This window comes from Schistocerca americana, chromosome 3 (genome assembly GCF_021461395.2).
Source record: "Schistocerca americana isolate TAMUIC-IGC-003095 chromosome 3, iqSchAmer2.1, whole genome shotgun sequence".
In the NCBI taxonomy this organism is placed as follows: domain Eukaryota; kingdom Metazoa; phylum Arthropoda; class Insecta; order Orthoptera; family Acrididae; genus Schistocerca; species Schistocerca americana.
Genome location: NC_060121.1, coordinates 142126043 through 142146653, shown reverse-complemented (window position 1 = coordinate 142146653; position 20611 = coordinate 142126043).

The following is a 20611-nucleotide window of genomic DNA, read 5'->3' as shown; positions in this document are numbered from 1 at the left end:
CTCGAATCCTGCCAAGGACATGGATGTGTGTGATGTCCTTAGTTAGGTTTACGTAGTTTTAAATCTTGGGGACTGATGACCTCAGATGTTAAGTCCCATAGTGCTTAGAGCCATTTGAAGAGTGGCCAGCATGTTCTCCAGACATGAGCCCTATCTTACATGCTGGGGATTGGTTGAAAAGGGCTGTTTATGGACGACGTGACCCACCAACCACTCTGAGGGAGGTAGGCCGAATCGCCATTGAGGCGTGGGACAATCTGGACCAACAGTGCCTTGATAAACTTGTGGATAGTATGCCACTACGAATACAGGCATGCATCAATGCAAGACGACGTGCTACTGGGTATTAGAGGTACCGGTATGTACAGCAATCTGGACCACCACCTCTGAAGGTCTCGCTCGCTATATGGTGGCACAACATGCAAGGTGTGGTTTGCATGAGCAACAAAAAGGGCAGAAACGATGTTTATGATGATCTCTATTCCAATTTTCTGTACAGGTTCCGGAACTCTCGGAACAAATGCAAAACGTTTTTTTTGATGTGTGTATTGTTGACTTAAGTGCGTCCATAAGGACTATCGAATGAAATTTGTGGTGGACTGAAGATTTCTTGTTCCCTTGGATGGAGAGGCAACAGATATAAATTCAACTGCGCGTTATGTACGTCTGTTTAGTCCCTTGCCGTTGATGTTATACACTTACGACTTGCAGGCAATATTAACAGTAACTTCAGACATTTTGCGAATGATGCAGTTCTATATAATGAGGTATTGTTCGAAAAAGCTGCCCTAGCACCCACTCAACTCATGACAGGAATCCAAACTGGTGCGAAGTTTGCCACCTTGTTGCAAATGTTTAGAAATGTAAAAACGCCCACTTCACAGAACGAAAGACACATATCATGTAGAGGCGATATCTATGAGTCACAGCTGGAATCGCTCAACTCTTAGAAATACCTAGGTGTAGAAATATGTGTGGATATGAAACGGAATTATCATATAGGCTCAGTCGTAGGTGAAGAAGGTGGCAGATTTCTTTCCAGTCGTAGAATATTATGAAAATGCTACTTAGAGTACAAAGGAGATCGCTTACAAACACTCAGCAGCCCATTCCAGAATATTGATCAATTTTTTGGTCACATACCAAATAGTATTAACAGTAATATTGAACATATACAAAGAACATTATCATGAATGGTTACGTAATTGTTTGACCAGCAGTAGAGCGTACTGAAATGCTGAAGAGTCTAAGTTGTCAGACGCTTCAAGAAAGAAAGTTGTGAAAGTCTACTTATGTTTCGAAATCCCGTTTTAAGTCAGGGATATTGTCGTACATTATAGCGCCATTCGTACATATCGGTCCTGTAGACTAGTTAGGAAATGCACATACGTATTTAAGCAGTCATTCTTCCACGCTCCATACGCGAATTTAACAGAAATGAAACATGTTTGATACCCTGGAAAGCATCCTCTGCCACGTTCTTCGGGATGGTTTCGTGAGTTTTAATGTAGATGTAAACGCATTTAGTCATTAGGGAAATGGTTTCTACATACAAGAACTTACATCCTTTGGATTTCCCTATGGTACAAGATGCTAGAAAATTCTACGACCTCCGGAGCTATTTACGTCCCTCCAAAATACATCCATTCGACTGTAGAGCATGAACTCGCTCTCTGGGTACGGACGAACACGTGCAGAAGAGTGGTGGAGGAAGTTGGTTCCGGCCGCCCTTGGAGGTGAGCATCAGCAGGATTCCACACGTGGCACCGGCAGCCATGAGGGAGTGTTCCTCGTCGTATAACTCCCTCCAGCACGTGATTTAGGATTACATCTGTCTGCGTGTCGCCGTAAATTCTGCAACTTTGCTACGATGCACGGGCGAAGTTACGATCGGTGGGGCGTATAATACGTCAAAACGCACTGCCACGGAGAAGGAATGCGTAGTTTCGTCTAAAATATTTCAGACACTATTTACGAGTGTTTTCAGTGGCAAAGAGCTTGCATTTCGTGCGAAAATATATTGAAGAACTCATTTTCACAACATATCTGTAGCACACTGAATGTTAGATAAGCTTTCAGATCAAATTATTTCATCCACTAAGCCTACATCATGAAACAAAATGTCTTAACGACGTTGTCGTATTATACCGCATAATCAAAGAAATTAACTGTGTCATTTAAAAAAATACCTCAAAATCGTAAACAAGACAATCATTCCATAATAATTTCGAATTGATATGTTGCAGTCTTGTGTCTACAACATAAAGGAGATTTTAAGTGTTCAAGTACGCAAAGGAGCAAAAATTGACAAAGTTCACTATTTCACCCGAGTGAAACTGAATTCGAAGTCCAGAAAATTCAGCAAAGGGATGTAAATAATTCCTAATTTGCTATTAGCAAACGAACTCGACAAAACATGAAACTGGGAACGACTGAAACACAATCTTATCAAAACTACCCAAACCAAATCCTTTTACGAAGACGGAAGATGATTGTGAACAAGCAGTAAAACCTCGAAAGAAGACGTCTCAAAATGGAACAGTAGTACACAGCAAATGTGCAAGACATATTTCCGGCAGCTAGAGAAGATGCTTCAAAATTAATTATACAAAGACAAATGCAATATGAGAACAGTAACTACGTGAACTTTCAGAAGACATCAAAAAGAAACAAAACTTTTTCCAAAAACTTTAAAGTAAATGTGCACCAGCCCTAAAGTCTCTGTCTCCAGAAGGAAAACAGATAACTGGCACTCAACAACTAATAAAATATCTTTGCCAATAATTAAAAAACTTCTAAAGTTTCCTTAGCCCACAGAAAGTTTTCCACCAGAAATTCTCAATGATCGCTTGAGCAGCCCCCTTTCGCCCTTAACACGACTGTTTCTTGCTTTCAGCAGTGAGGTACTGTGTCTCCCTGCACGCGATGCAAATTATCTCCAATGTAAATAGCCTACTGAAGCAAAAAAGAGCGCCAGCAAAGGTTGATAGGTTGATTGGTAATTATTGATGTTGTTGTCTTCAGTCCGAAGACTAATTTGATACAGCTCTCCACGCTACTCTTTCCTGTGCAGACTTCTCTACCTCCGTATAGCTACTGCAACCTGCGTCCTTTAAAGAACTGCTCTCTTGGTCTCCATCTACAATTTTTACTCCTACACTCTCCCTCTAATACTAAATTGGTAAATCCCTTGATGTCACACAATGTGTGGTATCAACCAATGCCCCCTTTTAGTCAAGCTGTGCCACAAATTTCTTTTCTCCCCTGTTCCATTCAGTACCACCTCATTGGTTACATGCTCTCCTATTCTTCAACACTCTTTTGTAGCACCACATTTCAAAGCTTCTACTCTGTTTTCTTCTGGACTGTATATCGTCCACGTTTCACCCCCACAGGAGGCTACACTCCAGACGAATTCCTTTAGAAAAGACTTCCTAACAATTAAATCTACATTCGATATTAATAAATTTCTCTTCTTCAGACACGCTGTTCTTGTCACTGTCAGCCTACATTTTATATCCTCTCTCTTTCACCCATCATCAATTATTTTACTACCGAAATATAAAAAATCATCGGTTGCTAATCTAATTCGCTCAGTATTGTCTGATTTAATTCTACTACGTACATTTGTACATTCTAGTACCCTTGTTTTGCTATTATTAATGTTCATTTTATATCCTCCTTTCAGAGACTGTTCATTCCGTTCAATTGCTCTTCCAAGTCCTCTGCTGTCTCTGACAGAATTACAGTGTCATTGGGAAGACTCGAAGTTTTTATTTCTTCTCCCTGATCTTTAATTATTTCTGCAAATATTTAGTTGATTTCTAATACTGCTTGTTCGCAGTACAGATTGAATAACATGGGGTTGGCTACAGCTGTGTCTCACTTTCTTATCAACCACTGCTTCCCTTTCATGTAGCTCGACTCCTATAACTGCCGCCTGCTTTCTGTACAAGTTGTATATAATCCTTCACAACCTTCAGAATTTCATAGAGAGTATTAAGATTCACACTATCAAAGGTTTCTTCAAATGCACAGAACCTATAAAAGTACATTTGCCTTTCCTCAATCAGTCTTCTAACGTAAAATGTAAATGTCTTGTGACTAGAGCCTCCCCTCGAGTAGACCGTTCGCCGGGTGCAAGTCTTTCGATTTGACGCCACTTTGGCAACTTGGGCGTCGATAGGGATGAAATGATTATGATTAGGACAACACAACACCCAGCCCCTGAGCGGAGAAAATCTCCGACCCAGTAGAAATCGAAACAGGGCACTTAGGATTGATCTTCTGTCGCACTAATTTTTTTTAAATCTCGTTTTGTTCACTTTTGTACGTTGCATCTGCTCGGGGCGGATGTCGTAAGACATTCGTTTAAGTTCGTTGTTGATCGATTAACTCAGTTTTTTTTTATTACAGAGGGCAGCTAACCCTCTGACCGAACACACAGAGCTACCGTGCCGGCGACATTCAGCTACGAGGGACGGACAGTCTTCTAAGGTCGTAGGGTCAGCAATGCCTCTCGCGTTCTTACATTTCTCTGGGGTCCATACTGATCTTCCACGAGGTCGGATTCTACCATTTTTTCCTTTCTTCTGTAAATAATTCGTGTTGCTACATTGCAACGAAGGCTTATTAAAGCGATAGTTCGGTAACAAAAAAATGGCTCTGAGCACTATGGGACTTAACATCTGTGGTCATCAGTCCCCTAGAACTTAGAACTACCTAAACCTAACTAACCTAAGGACATCACACACATCCATGCCCGAGGCAGGATTCGAACCTGCGACCGTAGCGGTCACGCGGTTCCAGACTGAAGCGCCTAGAACCGCACGGCCACAATGGCCGGCCAGTTCGGTAACAGTCACACCCATCTGTGCCTGCTTTCTGTGGAACTGCAATTATTACGTTCTTGTTGAACTCTTATGGTATTTCGCCTGAATCATACATGTTGCATTCCAAGTGGAATAATTTTGTCATGGGTGGCTCTCCCAAGGGTATTAGTAGCTCTGAGGAAATTGCATCTATACCTGGGGCCTTGTTTCGACTTGTGTCATTCAGTGCCTTGTCATATTCTTGTAGCAGTAGCAAGCCTCGTATCTCACCTTTACCATTGTCCTCTTCTCATTCTAAGACATTGCCTTCAGGTACATTTAACATGCATAGGCCTTCTGTACACTGTTTCCGCCATTCAGCTTTCCCTTCTTTGCTTAGTGCTGGTTTTCCATCTGAACTCTTGAGATTCGTACAGTAGTTATTGTAAAGTAAAGTACCATGCAATAGCTCACAGCAGTTCTACCGCCCGAACAGGAAGATTAGTGGACCTTTCCTCGACTTCATCTTGGGGGGGAAATTTCGCTGGGCATAGTTTACATGACACCTCGCAGTGGCAACTCTGCTGAACACCCGGAAGCTCACCATTAAACAATCACGTTAGGAGAACCTGAGATTATGTTGCCAGTGTAATTAATACAGCAGTCTCGTGTAGAAACACTAGCGCTGATATAAAACTTGAATTAAACAATTCACCAGGGCTGGGGGGGGGGGGGGGGCGGGGGATGGAAGTGGAAGTAGCGCCGCTACTTGGAACGAACGAATGTGGAAACCTCGGGCGGTCGCGAGCACTGCAGGTAGCGCGAAGCTGCCAACCTGCGAATGGTGAGGGGTGGGGGGTAGAGGACTGGGTTTTTTGCAGACTCGCGCTGCCCCAGCAGAGTTAGCGGCCAGAACAGCGGCTGCCTGCGGCTTGGAGGGAGGAAGGAAGGAAGCGAGCGAGCGGAGCCGCTGGCAGGGTACACAAGAAACCGAGGGCGGCGGGCTGCCACAAGAACGACGCTCCGTGGCGCGCACGTGGGCTGGCCGCGCTGGCTGGAGAGATAAGGCGCCGGCGCCAAATTGCCTCCACATTCGCGCCTGCCACGCTCCGCCCCTCTCGCTTTGTCACGCTCACATGCTCCGTGCACACACGCGCACAGACACGGACATACTGGCGCGCACACACACACACACACACACACACACACACACACACACTCACACACAAACAGCGCACGCATATGCTGACACACTGGTAACGTGAATGAGAAATGAAAACCATCAGCAAACACTTCCGGGGTAAGTTGCCGTGGTCGATCTGTAGAAATTCTTCTCCCTGACGTTTCGTTCTCAACCACGGAGAACAACTTCCGAGGTGAGTCGACGACTGGCTGCTAGGAGCTGGGGCCGCCGCTTATATGGAGATCGTAGAGGGCGCTACCACACGTCACGTGGCGTCGATGTGTGGCTATCTCTGGCTATCGTCTGTTCTCTCCATCGCAGGCAATCGATTGTCACGTCTTTGATGCAACGTCGACCGCCATATATTGTTCAATTTTAATCCTTCTTCTTTACGATTAAAATTGTATTGATGTTTGTGGATTTCAATTGCCTCTCTATACATACGTGTGTAATAGTGCGACGTCCTCGCTAGCACGCTTGTCCCACCAAATTTTATTTCGTGATCTCCATCCTTAAAAACAAGTTCCGCTACATACGAACTACAAAAAGGAGCATCAATACACGGTTGACGGAGCACAAAAGAAACTGTCGCTTGGGACATATTGACAAATCGGCAGTAGCGGAACATGTTTTTAAGGATGGAGATCACGAAATAAAATTTGGTGGGACAAGCGTGCTAGCGAGGGCGTCGCACTATTATACACGTACGTATAGAGAGGCAATTGAAATCCACAAACATCAATACAATTTTAATCGTAAAGAAGAAGGATTAAAATTGAACAATATATGGCGGTCGACGTTGCATCAATCACGTGACAATCGATTGCCTGCAATCGAGAGAACAGACGATAGCCAGAGATAGCCACACATCGACGCCACGTGACGTGTGGTAGCGCCCTCTACGATCTCCATATAAGCGGCGGCCCCAGCTCCTAGCAGCCATCAGAGGGTTGGATCCCCTCATTCGAAGGCGCCAGATTCCAAAGCCTGGGCTACTCTCTGGTTGGAATCTCCGCTTTCGAAGATTGTGTTCGTCTGTCTGTCTGTCTGCCTGACCGCCTGCCCGTCTGCCCGCCGCTTACTGTTGTAGCTGTTCGTCCGTCCGTCCGTCCGTCCGCCCGCCTGCCTGCTCGCCATGGATGTCTCCCCGCCTGGTCCTGCTCCCTCCTCCTCCTCCTCCTCCTCCTCCTCCCCCCCCTGTTTATACAAATATCTCCTGTCCCATCCCGATCCTTCCTTTCTCGAGGCCTGGAATCTCTCCCTCCTCCTCCACCAACATTTCCCTGGTGCCCCCATCTCTCTCCTTACTCCCAGACGGGATTCTGTTCTCATCTCCTCCCCCAGCCCAACTCTCCATACTGACATCCTCTCCCGCCTCCCCATCACCCATTTTGGACCCAACGCCTCCCTTACCCCTGCTCCTTCTCCATCTCCTACCCGCCAACCCCAACCCCCTCGTCGCCCGCCGACCCTCACCGCCGTGATCACTCGGCTCAGTCCGTCGATCACGGAGGAGGAGCTGTTGGCGGAGCTCAAGGCCCATCCAACGCTGGAGGTGCGGGTGGTCCGCCGCATTTTCAACTTGGCCGGACCCACCCGCCTTATGCGGGCTTTCTCTGAGGACGCCCCCTCCATTGATCGTCTCCTGAAGGAGGGTGCCCTCCTCTTCAACCAGCGGTACAAGGTCGACCCCTCCCGTTCCCCTCCTCAATCTCTGCGCTGCCAGAGGTGTCTGCGCTATAACGCACAACCAACAGCTGAGTGCCGCGAGGCCCCCACCTGCCCGCATTGTCGGCAAGCGCACTTCCTCCGGCAGTGCCCTAACCTCCAGTCCCCTCCCTCCTGTAATACCTGCAATCTCCCCCATCCCACGTACTCCCAAAAGTGTAAAGCCCGACCCCCTCCAACCACTCCTGAACTCACCGTACCTGTCCGTCCTCTGGACGCCCCCACCCCTCCTGGCAATTCCCATCATCCCCCCCCCCACGACTGAGGACATCATCAGGTTCCTCACAATCGTCCTTCAAAATGTTCATCCCTTTCAGCGCCCCCACACCCTCCAGCAGATCTCCCTCGCCGCCCGTTCCATATTCCAACTCAAGATGTACGCCACCTACTCCAACAACACGGCCCATTTCACCTTCTCCCGCCTTGTCACCCTCGTCTAAATCCCTGTCATGGCGCGACAGCAATGTATCCTTTTCAACAACATCCGCTCCCTTACCGCCAACAAGAACCTCTTCCTGCACACCCTTGCCACCCACCGCGTGGATGCCTTCCTCCTTAATGAAACCTTCCTCCAACCCCACCACACCATCCACACTTCGCCCTATCTCCTCCACCGCTCTGATAATCCCCTCCCAATTGCGCGTGGTGGAGTTGCTATTGGTCACCGCCGCCAGATCCCCGTTCGGCTCCAACCTCTCCTTCCCGACCCCACCGAACACCTGATCCTTAGTCTCTTCTTCCCCGGCCTTACTGTTACCTGCGCAACCATCTATGTCCGCCCCAACGCTCCTCTTCCCTTCGACTTCCTCTCCCACGTCGACCGTACCTTCTCCTCCTACGTGATCGCCGCCGACCTCAACATCCATAGTCGTTCCGCTGCCCAGTTATGGCGGTGGCATTGGTTCCTCTCCACCCTTCAAGGCGATCTCATGCCCATCCCCCAGCACACCTGTCCCGAATCCAACTCCACTCCCGATGTTATTCTCTCCTTCCCCAACCTCCTTGGTCGCATAACGGTGGATGTCCTGGAGCCTATTGGTAGTGACCATCTCCCTGTCCGCATCACCATTTCAGATGGACGTCGCCCCCGACCCGACCCTCGTACTGACCCTCCCCCTAAGTATGTCCATGACTATTCCCGTGCCGACTGGAATGCCTACCAGGATACCCTCTCCACCCAGGTCGATAGCCACCCCTTCACCTACCGCCACCCTGACGATGTCACCCATGCCGCCTCCTTTCTCCAACAGACCTTGTCTGAGGCCGTGGAGGCCCACGTCCCTACTGTCGCCATCCACCCCCACCGTCCTACCTTACCCCCACAGGCCGTTCTCCTCCTCCATGAATCCCGTCGTCTCTACCGTGCCTTCCTCCGCACGCGTGACCCAGACACACTACGACGCCACCGGCAACTCCAGCGACACATTCGTAATTTGCTCGCAGCTAAGAAACGCCGGGACTGGCGACAGACATGCACCCGTTTAAATGCTACCCTACCAATCAACTCGTCCAATTTCTGGTCAGCCTTCCGTCGCCTTACCGGAACTAAACCCTCCCCCTATTATCCTCTTCTCCATGATGATCACCCTTTCCCTGACACCCTTAGTAAGGCCAATCACTTTGCCTCCTACCTCTCTGATGTATTTTCCGTCCCCGATGATCCCCAGTTCGATTACTCCCTCTTCCCGGATATCCGCGATCAAACTGACACCTCCGTCCCTCCCCTCGCTCCTGGTTTCCAGTACTTGGGCAACACTGCACACACGGAAATCAATGCCCCTATCACTACACAGGATCTCATTGCTACACTCCGCACCAAACGCAACACCGCTCCTGGTCACGATCGTGTCACCTACCGTCACCTTCGTGAAGCTCCTGTCTCTTTCCTCTCCACCCTGGCAGGGCTCTACAATGTAGTCCTGTCCACCGGTTACTACCCCGACCTGTGGAAAACCTCCCATATCCTCATGTTCCTTAAACCTGGCAAACCGCCGTCCGCCGTCTCCTCCTACCGTCCCATCAGCCTTACCTCGGTCTTCAGCAAGGTCCTGGAATCTCTCCTCACCCGCCGCATCCAGCAGCATCTCCGCCAGCACCGCCTCCTTCCCGTTACCCAGTGTGGCTTTCGGCCGTCCTTCTCTTCCGACGACCTTCTCCTTCACCTCACTCATCTCCTTTCCGAACAGCTTAATTCCCGTCGCTCCACAATCTTCCTCTCCCTGGACATCGAACGTGCATATGACCGCGTATGGCATTCTGGTCTCCTCTTCAAGCTCCAAACCTTCGCCCTTCCCATTAACTACGTCCGTCTGATCGGCTCCTTTCTCTCCCGCCGTCCTTCCTATGTCACCATCCATAACACAGATTCCTACACCTTTTTCCCCTCTGCCGGTGTGCCCCAAGGCTCCGTCCTCTCCCCCCTTCTGTACCTTTTGTACACGGCGGACATGCCGCCGCCGTCAGCCCCCGTCCACCTTCTCCAGTTTGCCGATGACACCGCCTTCCTTGCCCTTGCCCCCACCCTACAGCGCTCCCAACACCTTCTCCAATCCCATCTTGACCGGTTCACCGCTTGGTGCAACCAGTGGTTGCTCAATGTCAATCCCTCCAAAACCCAGGCGATCATTGTAGGCAAAACCACCCCTTCCTTCCGCCTCCTTGATTTCTACATCACCATCTATGGCCGTCCTATCGCCCTCACTCCCACCCTTAAGTACCTTGGCGTCACCCTCGACCGTCGCCTCTCCTGGACTCCCCACCTCCAGACAATCCAAGCCAAGGCACGCTCCCGACTCAGTCTCCTCAAGCTCCTCTCCGGCCGTACGTGGGGTCTGGACCCCTCCACCATCCTCCACACCTATAAATCCCTCATCCGCCCTATCCTTTGTTATGCCCATCCGGCTTGGATCTCCGGCCCCCCTCCCTTTTATAAATCCCTCCAAATCCTTGAACCTCATGCTCTCCGCCTCGCCTATCGCATCCGTCTCCCCTACCCCACGCGGATCCTGTACGATCTCATCCCCTTCCCCCACCTCCTCCTTTTCCTTGAAAGGATACGGATCCTGTACACCTCCCGTAAACTCGACCCTCCTCACCCGCTCGTCTCCCCGATCCTCACCCACCCCCGCCCGCTGCCGCGCCTGTATTCCCATGTCCCACCCGGTCCCCATCTCTCAACTCTCCTTACCCTCTCCCAAGGTGGCTTCCGCCAGCTCCCCCTCCCTGATGATGTCCTCCTCCCCTGCATCAACCCCTCCTATCAACTTTGATCCTCCCCCCCACCTCCTGTGTCCTTTCCTTTAGGAACCCTCCCTCCCCCCCTTTCCCTTCCCTTCTCTTTCCTTTCCCCCCTCTCTCCTACCCTCTTCCCTGGGCTTCCCCTCCCCCTTCCTCCCTCCCCCTCCCTCCTTTGCCCATGGCATCTCTGCTCTCCCCTCTCCCATTTCCCCTTCCTCCTCCTCCACCTCCTCTCTTGGCAGGTCCCCAGACTCGTACACGCTCAGTGAACATTCGCGCGCCGGAGATCATCGCCATCGGTGTTTAGTGTGTGTGCATCGTTTTGTGTTTCGTGCAGTTTCAACTCAACTGTTCACATGTGCCGTCGCCGTTCTCCGTGTTTTGTGCGCCGTGTCTCCAAGTGTTAGTGTTTTTTTTGTCCAACGTGAACGGCTTCTTGTTTGTTTTTTTGTATCTCCATTTTTTGCCCGCCGTTTTTTGTATTGTATATATCACCTCTCTGTCATGTTTATTGTTGCACTTAAGGCTGAAGAGCAGCGTACTATGCTGCTGACAGCCCGCCTGTATGGGTGTTAAAAATTACAATAAAGGAAAAAAAAAACTCCTAGCACCTCGGAAGATGTTCTCTGTAGTTAAGAACGAAACGTCAGGGAGAAGAATTTCTACAGATCGACCACGGCAACTTAGCCCGGAAGTGTTTACTGATGAAGACGTCGGCCGTGAAAGCCTACATGGGATGAGAAATGAAAAGAAAACTATACATTTTGCTGAGATAGGAGAAGGAGCGATAGTTCTTTGTTTCCAAAGCCATAACAGCTCTTCCCTCCTAGTTTTTGCCTCCACCCTTAATTGCGTTCCGTAATGTAGGCAGTGAGATCCACCATTTACTTGCCGTCTCTGCACCTGGCGCAATACAGTATTAGGGGTCGAGTCTCGCTATTTCAGATCCAACTTTTTCCAAGATGCAATGAATTTCTGTCCGAATTTTGCACGTAATATCTCACTATCAGAAAACCACCAGGGAGAAAATTTCTATGTTGCGTTTAGTAGTGCTAAAAATGAGTAAAAATCGAGATACGTTCATAGGATTTCTCGACCTAGACAAAGCGTTCGACAGTGTAAAACGACTGACTATGTTTGAAATTCACGGAGAAATAGATGCAAGCTATACGCCAAGAGGAGTAATATAAAATACGCACAGGATCCAAGAGGGAAAATTAAGAATAGCTGATGACTCTGCTGATGGCTATGTTATCCTCAGTGAAAGCGAAGAAGAGTTTCGGGACTCGAATGGAATGAATAGTCTAATGACTGAGAGTAAACCGAAATAAGACGAAAGTAATGATTAGCAGGAGCTATGAGATTAGTGACAAACTTAACATCAAAATATCGTGACCACAAAGTGAATGAAATCTTCTACCCTGGAAGCAAAATCTTACGTAATGGACGACGGAAGGAGCAAGTAGAAAGAAGTCGGCGACGCTCGCTCCAATGGAAAGAGCGGACAGCGCCACGCCTCCACGAAGACAGAGTTCAGTGCCCCCTGTCAACGCTGACTTAGCCAGCCACCCATTGCAGGTCGGCCTCCAGTTCGGTCGCCGACTTCGAGATCCTCGGTACTGTGTAATAGAAACACGAACTTAGCATGCGTTCTGCGAGTGGTGATACGGTGGAAAAGTAGTTGCATGTAGGTGGCACTGTTTAGAAATAAAGTGTTCTATTAATCTGCAAGTGTTATGTACACCGCCACCGGCCATCGGAACTTCTCTTCTTCATTCTTTAAGTCGGTGCTGACTCCAACAGTAGCCATCACCACGCTTTCCTGTCTCCGATACTGCTTCCAATACTGCTTGCTTGCTGTAAATATTAATTAACATCGGAGATAGGCAACAAACTCATCTCACACTCTCCTCAACCATTGCTTCCCTTTTATGCCTCTCGTCTCTTATAATTGCCGTCTGGTTTGTGTACAGATTTTACGTACTCTTTAGCTACCTTTAAAGTGTCAACGAGTTTATTCCAGTTAACATTGTCAAAATGTTTCTCCAAATCTTCAAAAGCTATAAACGAAGGTTAGCGTTCCCAGTCAAAAGTAATCCACTAGTAACAAACACTCGGTTTGATCTGAGGAAGAAACTTCTCAGACTGTATGTTAGGTTCACAGGTTCACATAGAAGTCAGTTATGGACTGTGCAAATCGGGAACAAAAAATTGTTTTATTCATCGTATGGCAATACATATACAATGATTACAAAACTACTACAAGTTCACATTTAAGCACAGCTTTCCAGCATAAAATAACATAAATAAAAACAACTACAGAGGGACATCAAAGTCATTTATGTATTTTATAACATCACTCGTCGCAGTGAGTAAATCCTCGAAAGGAAGCTTGTAGACACACGCGGGACATGTCGATACAACATGATCAACTGTCTACCGTTCCGCAGCACAGTCGCAGGATGGTGATGAAGGTTTGCTCCGCTTGTGGAGAGCGTCTTCAAATCGTCCGTGGTCCGTACGGATGCGATTCACAGAGTCCAGACTGCCCGAGGCTGGTCGAATGCAGGTGGTTTCTTCTGGACGCAAGGCAGGTTCAGGTATTGCGGGGAACAGTTTTGTTGCCGGCAGCGTTACCATTCATCGATGGGGATTGAATTCAGTTTCCACGAGAGTCCTGGCTGTGGTGAGAGAGGGATGTCTTGATTTTAGTCTTTTTCCATCCGTAGGGATTCCGTCGTCCGTTACTGGAAGGTCGGCATTATTAGTAATCTTCTGGTATTCACGTAGTAGCGAGCTCTTCCGTCCGATGTCAGGAGGTGGAATGTGGCTCAAGATAGATGGTCAGTATGTGGTAGTACTGACCCACTAGCAACGCGCATGACCTCGTTAAGTTGAACTTCTATCTTTTATACGTGTGGACTATTAAGTCAGATAGGTGGCCAGTGCTCTGCTGCTGAGTATACCAGACCGAGTGCTGATTCCCGGAGAGCCGCAGAGTTTATGGAGAATGTTGTTTATGGTTTTAAGCTTAGCAGATGTTCGTGTCAAGTGCTCCTTAAAAGAGAGTGTCCTATCCAAACTGATCCCAAGGTATTTCGGGTGCATATTGTGCTGAACTTTCTCTCCAAAACAGACATCGAGGGCTCTGTATGCCAATCTACTGGACACATGAAAACATGAAACTTCTGTTTTATTTTGAGTTTGGTTGTAACATCAATTTGAGGAAATAGTGGCTTAAGATAAGTAGATCAGAAGTTAGGATTTCTTCAGGGGGTTCTTTCAAAAGTTTTGTGTTGGGTAGCTATTGCCCAGTCTTCTGCATAGCCAAACCTTCTGGACTGTGTTAAAGGGCTATCGGATATATACAGATTAAACAAGAGAGGAGCAAGGATGGATCCCTGTTGTAGGGAAGCAGCCTACTCACGCCTTATAAAATTCACATAAGTCTTTCCATTGTGTGCCAGCCAGTCCGCTGTAACTAGCTCTGACGTCATAAATGTTGCGCAATACTTTAAAATTCAAGTAAATAACCTGAAACGTTTCTAGCATGTCAGGAGTAATACTAAATCAATATGTGTTGAATATCAGTTCTATAACTTTAACCATTTTCGAAATTTGGACGCTTTTCTGTAAAAATTATTGGCGCAACAGAAAAGAGCTAGAAACTTAAAAATTTGTATTTAGATTCCTTTTGCATAATAATTTAGTAGAAACAGTTTTCTGGATCTCACAAATTAAAATTTTAGTTGAAATTCATGATTTTCTAGTTTTTGTCTTAGAAATTAAGGAAACAAGATAGATTAAGTAGGCGAATAAATAAATCTAGGATGTTTAAATTTAAGTAGAAGGGAGATCCGCTATAATCATAAAGATGTGAGAAGTTTCAATTGAATAACTATAAAGCTATAGCGACAGCGTATCTCCAAAGGGCAAGTTCAGAACTCGTCTACTGCATGTAGTGTAATTAAATTAATTCTCTCGCCCAAAATATTTGACTTAGCCATGTCAGACTTTTCTTATGATTACTTACCTGTGTGCTGATTGCACATTTAAATTGAGAGCTTCATCGGCCATCAGCAAAGGAAGCAATGATTTATTCGATAACTTAGTGGTGCATTACTAGCCCAGTGGCTAGTCAGGAGAGCAGATTTGATCAGGCGTTCTCTTAGCCGTCCGCACCGCAGCTTTATATGTAAGAACTCTGCGCAAGAAGAGGAAAGCCCCACTTCTCTCCAGACGCTGATTAGTGCACCACCTGTACCGGGAGTCGCGTCGCGTCGGTATCATTGATATAAACAGCCTCGGATGCAGTAATAAGTCACTCGGGATACGTGTAACCATGACATCGTTTAATTTGAACAGGATGGTAGTTGGATTGTGTGGATTCTTTTTGGTCTGTGACTTTCAGGATATAGTGAACATTTTAGAGAGAATGGTTTTCGATCATGAATCCCAGACAATCTCGTAATTCCTCAGAGCTATAAGCTGTAGCTATAAATGTATTTCTCAGATGAAGTGGGCACTAGGAATTCTAATTACAGGCTTCACGTTTTGCTAATCACTTTCTGGTTGCCAATATTGTAGTTAGAGAGCCAGTGTTGAGAACGTCAAACAACAGCATTAAATAAATAATAGGAACATTAACAACTATTCCACCCGCCGCCCCACACTGTGGTAACCCATTATTCAATACTTTTGGGCAGCTAGTATCTTCTTCTGTAGTTACAGTAAATGTCCTTCCAGTTAACATGTTATCAATCAGTTTTTGTTGTCCGTTTGCATGGGGCAAGTTGCAATAATTTATAAAGCTGTCCATGCCTCCAAACTGTCGTAAGTCACATGTGTCCTCTGCATGGTGCTAAGAAACAGTCACTTGAAGGCAAATATCTAATGCCAAAAAGCAGAGCCAGCCAGATAACCACAAGGATCTCCTCGCTAAAATGAATAAGTCACAAGACATGTACTTCTCAGCACCCTGCTTCTCCAAGTCCTTTGCTCTCCTGACAGAATTGGAGTGTCATCGGCAAACCTCAAATTTTTTATTTCTTCTTCCTGAAGTTTAATTCATATTCCAAATTTTTCTTTGATCCCCATTAGAGCTTGTTCATTGTACAGATTGAATAACATCTGGGATAGGCTACAACCCTGTCTCGCTTCTCGACCACTGCTTGCCGTTCATACTCATCGACCCTTATTAATGCGGTCTGGTTTCTGTGCGAGTTGTAAATAGATTTTCGCTTCCTGTATTTTACCCCTGCTGCCTTCAGAATTTCAAAGAGAGTATTCCAGTCAACATTGTCAAAGGTTTTCTCTAAGTCTACAAACGCTATAAACGTAGGTTTGTCTTTCCTTAACCTATCTTATGAAATAAGCCGTAGGAATCCAAACTGATCTTCCCCGAGGTCGGCTACTACCAGTTTTTCCATTCTTTTGTCGGGAATTCGTGTTTGTATTTTCCAACCATAACTTATTAAACTGATAGTTTGGTAATATTCACACCTTTCACACACCTTCTTTCTTTATAATTGAAATTATTACTTTCTTCTTGAAGTCTTATTGTATATCGCATGTATCACACATCTTACACACCAGATGAGAGAGTTTCGTCACTGCTGGCTCTCCCAAGGCTATCAGTAGTTCGGACAGAATGTCGTCTACCTCCGGGGCCTTGTTACATCTTTCAGAGCTCTGTCAGAACCTTCTCGCAATATAATGTCTCCCATATCACCTTCATCTGCATCCACTTCCCTTTCTATACCACTGCCTTCAAGTTCATCTCCCTTGTACAGACTCTCTACATACTTTCAACTTTCCTTCCTTTGCTTAGTATTGGTTTTCCATCAGAGCTCTTGATGTTCACATAGCTGTTTCCCTTTTCCCCAAAGACCTCTTTAACTTTCCTGCAGGCCGTATCTATCTTTCTCCTCGTGAAATATGCCTCTAAACCCTTACATTTTTCCTCTCGCCATTACTGTTTAGCCATTTCCCCTTTCTGTCAATCCCTTTTTTTTAAACGATTTTATGCCCATTCGCCGGATCTTTTCCTGAAGTTTTAAATTTTCTCCTTTCGTCAATTTTCTCCTTTCATCGAATTTGTTAGTAGCTGGAAACAAACTGACCGTCTTCAAGTATGGTCTGGAACGGCGCGCCCGCTACGGTCGGCGGTTCGAATCCTGCCTCGGGCATGGATGTGTGTGATGTCCTTAGGTTAGTTAGGTTTAAGTAGTTCTAAGTTCTAGGTGACTGATGACCTGAAAAGTTAAGTCCCATAGTGATAAGAGCCTTTTTGAACCGTCTTCAAGGAGACTTGATAGTAGGTGTCAGAAATTTTCTCCTTTTCAAATGAGGATCGACTTCGAGTGCACTGACAGCAGAATGAGGTTTTTAAGCCACATTATGTGTAAGGTTTAGTTTAGACTGTAGGTGCACTTTTGGAGGTGATATAAGTACCACAACTTCGGCCCAGGCATTCAGCTTACCATGAAAGTGAATCAATATGTTTGTTTCAAGGTTCTCAGTGTCAAAGTGCCGCCCCTTCTCCTACACCTTCTTGCTGAGTGTGCGGTGGATAGTTCCTGGTTACAAGACGCTGCAGTTGTGAGCGCAGGACTGCACGCATATTTCCCTGATTGGAAGAATTCTCAGACATGCTATCGCACCTCCAGTGGCTCGCTAATATCACCCGATCTTTTTTTTTATCGTTCTTCTGACTGGTTTGATTCAGCACTCCGCGAATTGCTCTCCTGTGCCGACATTTTCATCTCATAGTAGCGCTTGCAACCTCCATCCTCAGTTATTTGATGGATGTATCACAGTCTCTTTCTTTCTCTACAGTTTTTAGCCTTTACAGCTCCCTCTAGTATCATGGAATTTACTTCCTGATATCTTAAAATGTGTACTATCATCCTTTCCTTTCTTCTTGCCAGTGTTTCCCATATTTTCCTTCCCTCGCCGATTCTGCGGAGAATCTCCTCATTCCTGATCTTATAAGTCCACCAAATTTTCAATATTCTTCTGTAGCACAACATCAGAAATGCTTCTATTCTCTTCTGGTTTTCCCACACTTCACATCTCACTATAACATAATTCTGTGCTCCAAACGTACATTCTCAGAAACCTATTGGTTTGATAGTAGCAGACTTATATTGACCAGGAATGCCCTTTTTGCCAGTTCATAGTCTGCTTTTTATGTCTTCCTTGCTCCGTCTGTCATGGGTTATTTTGCTGCCTAGGTAGCAGAATTCCTTAACTACACCAACTACGTGACTGTCAACCCTGATCTTAAGTTTCTCACTACTTTCATTTCTGCTACTTCTCATTACTTTCGTCTTCCTTCGATTTACTCTCAATCCATTTTCTATACTTATTAGACAGTTCATTTCCTTAAACCGGTCCTGTAATACATCTTTATTTTCACTGAGGATGGCAATGTCATCTGCGAATCCTAACATTGATATCTTTTCATCTTCAGTTTTAGTACCACTCTTAAACCTTTATTTCCGTCACTGCTTCTTCGAGGTGTAGAGGGACTACATCACTGTCTACCCTTTTTTTAATCCGATTACTTCATCCTTGGACTTACACTCTCATTGTGACCAATTTCTTGGCTGATATGCTTATTTAAACACCAAATGAAATAAAGAACAAGGTCCTTCCTATATTCTGCGTGAATCTTCTTTGTCCTGTATTAGCAATTTGATACAAACATGCAGGGCTTAATTTTCTCACTAAGTCATTTCTTTGACGTCTACATCTAAAGTATAGAAACGGAATGCAAAGAAAAAGCAAAATATTCGAAATGACTGGATACTTATAACTGCAGTATAACTTTACTTTGGCGTGCTTATCATTGTCATTTCCTGACTGACAAAGATAGGATAGAAACTTTGCCGATCGATTGCAGTCATCAAATAACTTTAAATAATTGATTGTCCGTGATTAATTGTAAATGAATGGTAAATCACTTATTTATCCTCAATTATTGGTTGTTAGTGAGAGTGTGTCAATAATCTGTTAACTTAGGTTGTCCATGATTGGCTGTCACTGGTTTAATAGTTACACAATAATCTGACAAGGATTTAAGATTCAAAAGAGTTGGACTTCCGTGTATGCATTGACAAGACGTCTCTGATATCTAAGAATAACGCTGATGTGAAAAACACAAAATATGAGTTGCATAGTGCTGAGAGAATCCAGCCTTCTTTGAGTAAAGATTATTGTCATTACGTTTGAACAGTCCCGCATATGATCATATCTGCACAGCAATTCTGTTGTAAAAACTATGCTTTAATACTGTGTCAAAACATTTTCCGAATGTAGCGAGTGTAAGCATCACATGATTGGGAACAGCGACCACTAGAAATTAAAATTTTAGAGCAGCCACGAGTCGCGTGCAACTTTCCTTTACTCACATGTTTCTCACGTCGGATGCTAGCATCTTCAGAAATTATATGTGACCATGTATAGGGCTTTGCTGCTTTATGTCAGTAAAATAATGTTACAAGGGAATTGTGCTTGCTCTACAATCTTAATTTTACTTTCTGAATGATTTTATAGTGGTCCCGAAAGCAGGCAACACTGTTTAAAAAATATATTATTGCTTCAAGTAAGTAATATTCATTTATGACAAATTTGGCAGTATGTGCAAGAGGTATTCGACAATTTTACTCTCTCTGAAATTTGTGGTTAAGTACACCAGCTGAACTGATCGAAAAATACGTTCAGCAAAACCGTACGAAGCATTGAACAAAAAAGAATGGTATTGCCGCATCACGTTAGAATAAAAACGGAACTTCGGACAATACTCTCCGACGCCTTCTTAAAAAGTAATTGGCAATAATACAGGCTGCTGTGATGTCCCTTCACAAAGACTAATCAGGCTGTGACTGGTCGACCTACATCAAAGTGAAGTCATGTTTCCGTACGTAAAAGAGCTTCACAGAAATTTTGTCTGGTCGGTCCAGAAATAGCGATTATCTCCGACAGTTTGGCTACTGTCATGTGGCATTCTGCACGTTCATACGGAATTTTAAGTGCCCTCACCCTCGCGTTTTTTTGTGTCCGCACATAAAAATGCAATCAAAAAGTGATTGCCTTCCCATCCGTGAATTAACGCCCTTTTATGATCCGTGGCTAATGAGGACCCATAATTCTCAACTGTTAATTAATTTCTTCGCTCGCTGCACCGTTGGCCCCCGTAAAAAAGCGTTTTCTCTCCGGCCGTTCGCTGTCATTTGATAGCCTCCTTGCGACAGCATGATAAAAGACTTAGGTAGTTATAAAGAACTGAAGGCGGCAGAAGAAACTGTGCTACAGAAAACGCTTACTTAGGTAACAGGACTTTAAAGTGAACAGCGTTTCCCTCCAGTAATTAGTGTTGACTACTTCTAAATTAGTCAGTTAAAAGGAAACTTGAGCATTTTTCTCTTGTTCGTAAACACATTGACATAATACGAAATGAAGAAAAGTGAAACTGGGTTCAGTGTACCACGAAAGGCGAAAATACCTTACGTCTTCTGTAAAAGTACTTCGTCCACTGATAAGGTGTACGTAGTTCCAGCTGTAAGTGTCACAAATACAGCGGAGTATTTATGAAAAAGCAGCGATGCGCATAACACATCAAATCTCTGTTAGACGTAGCTCGATACTG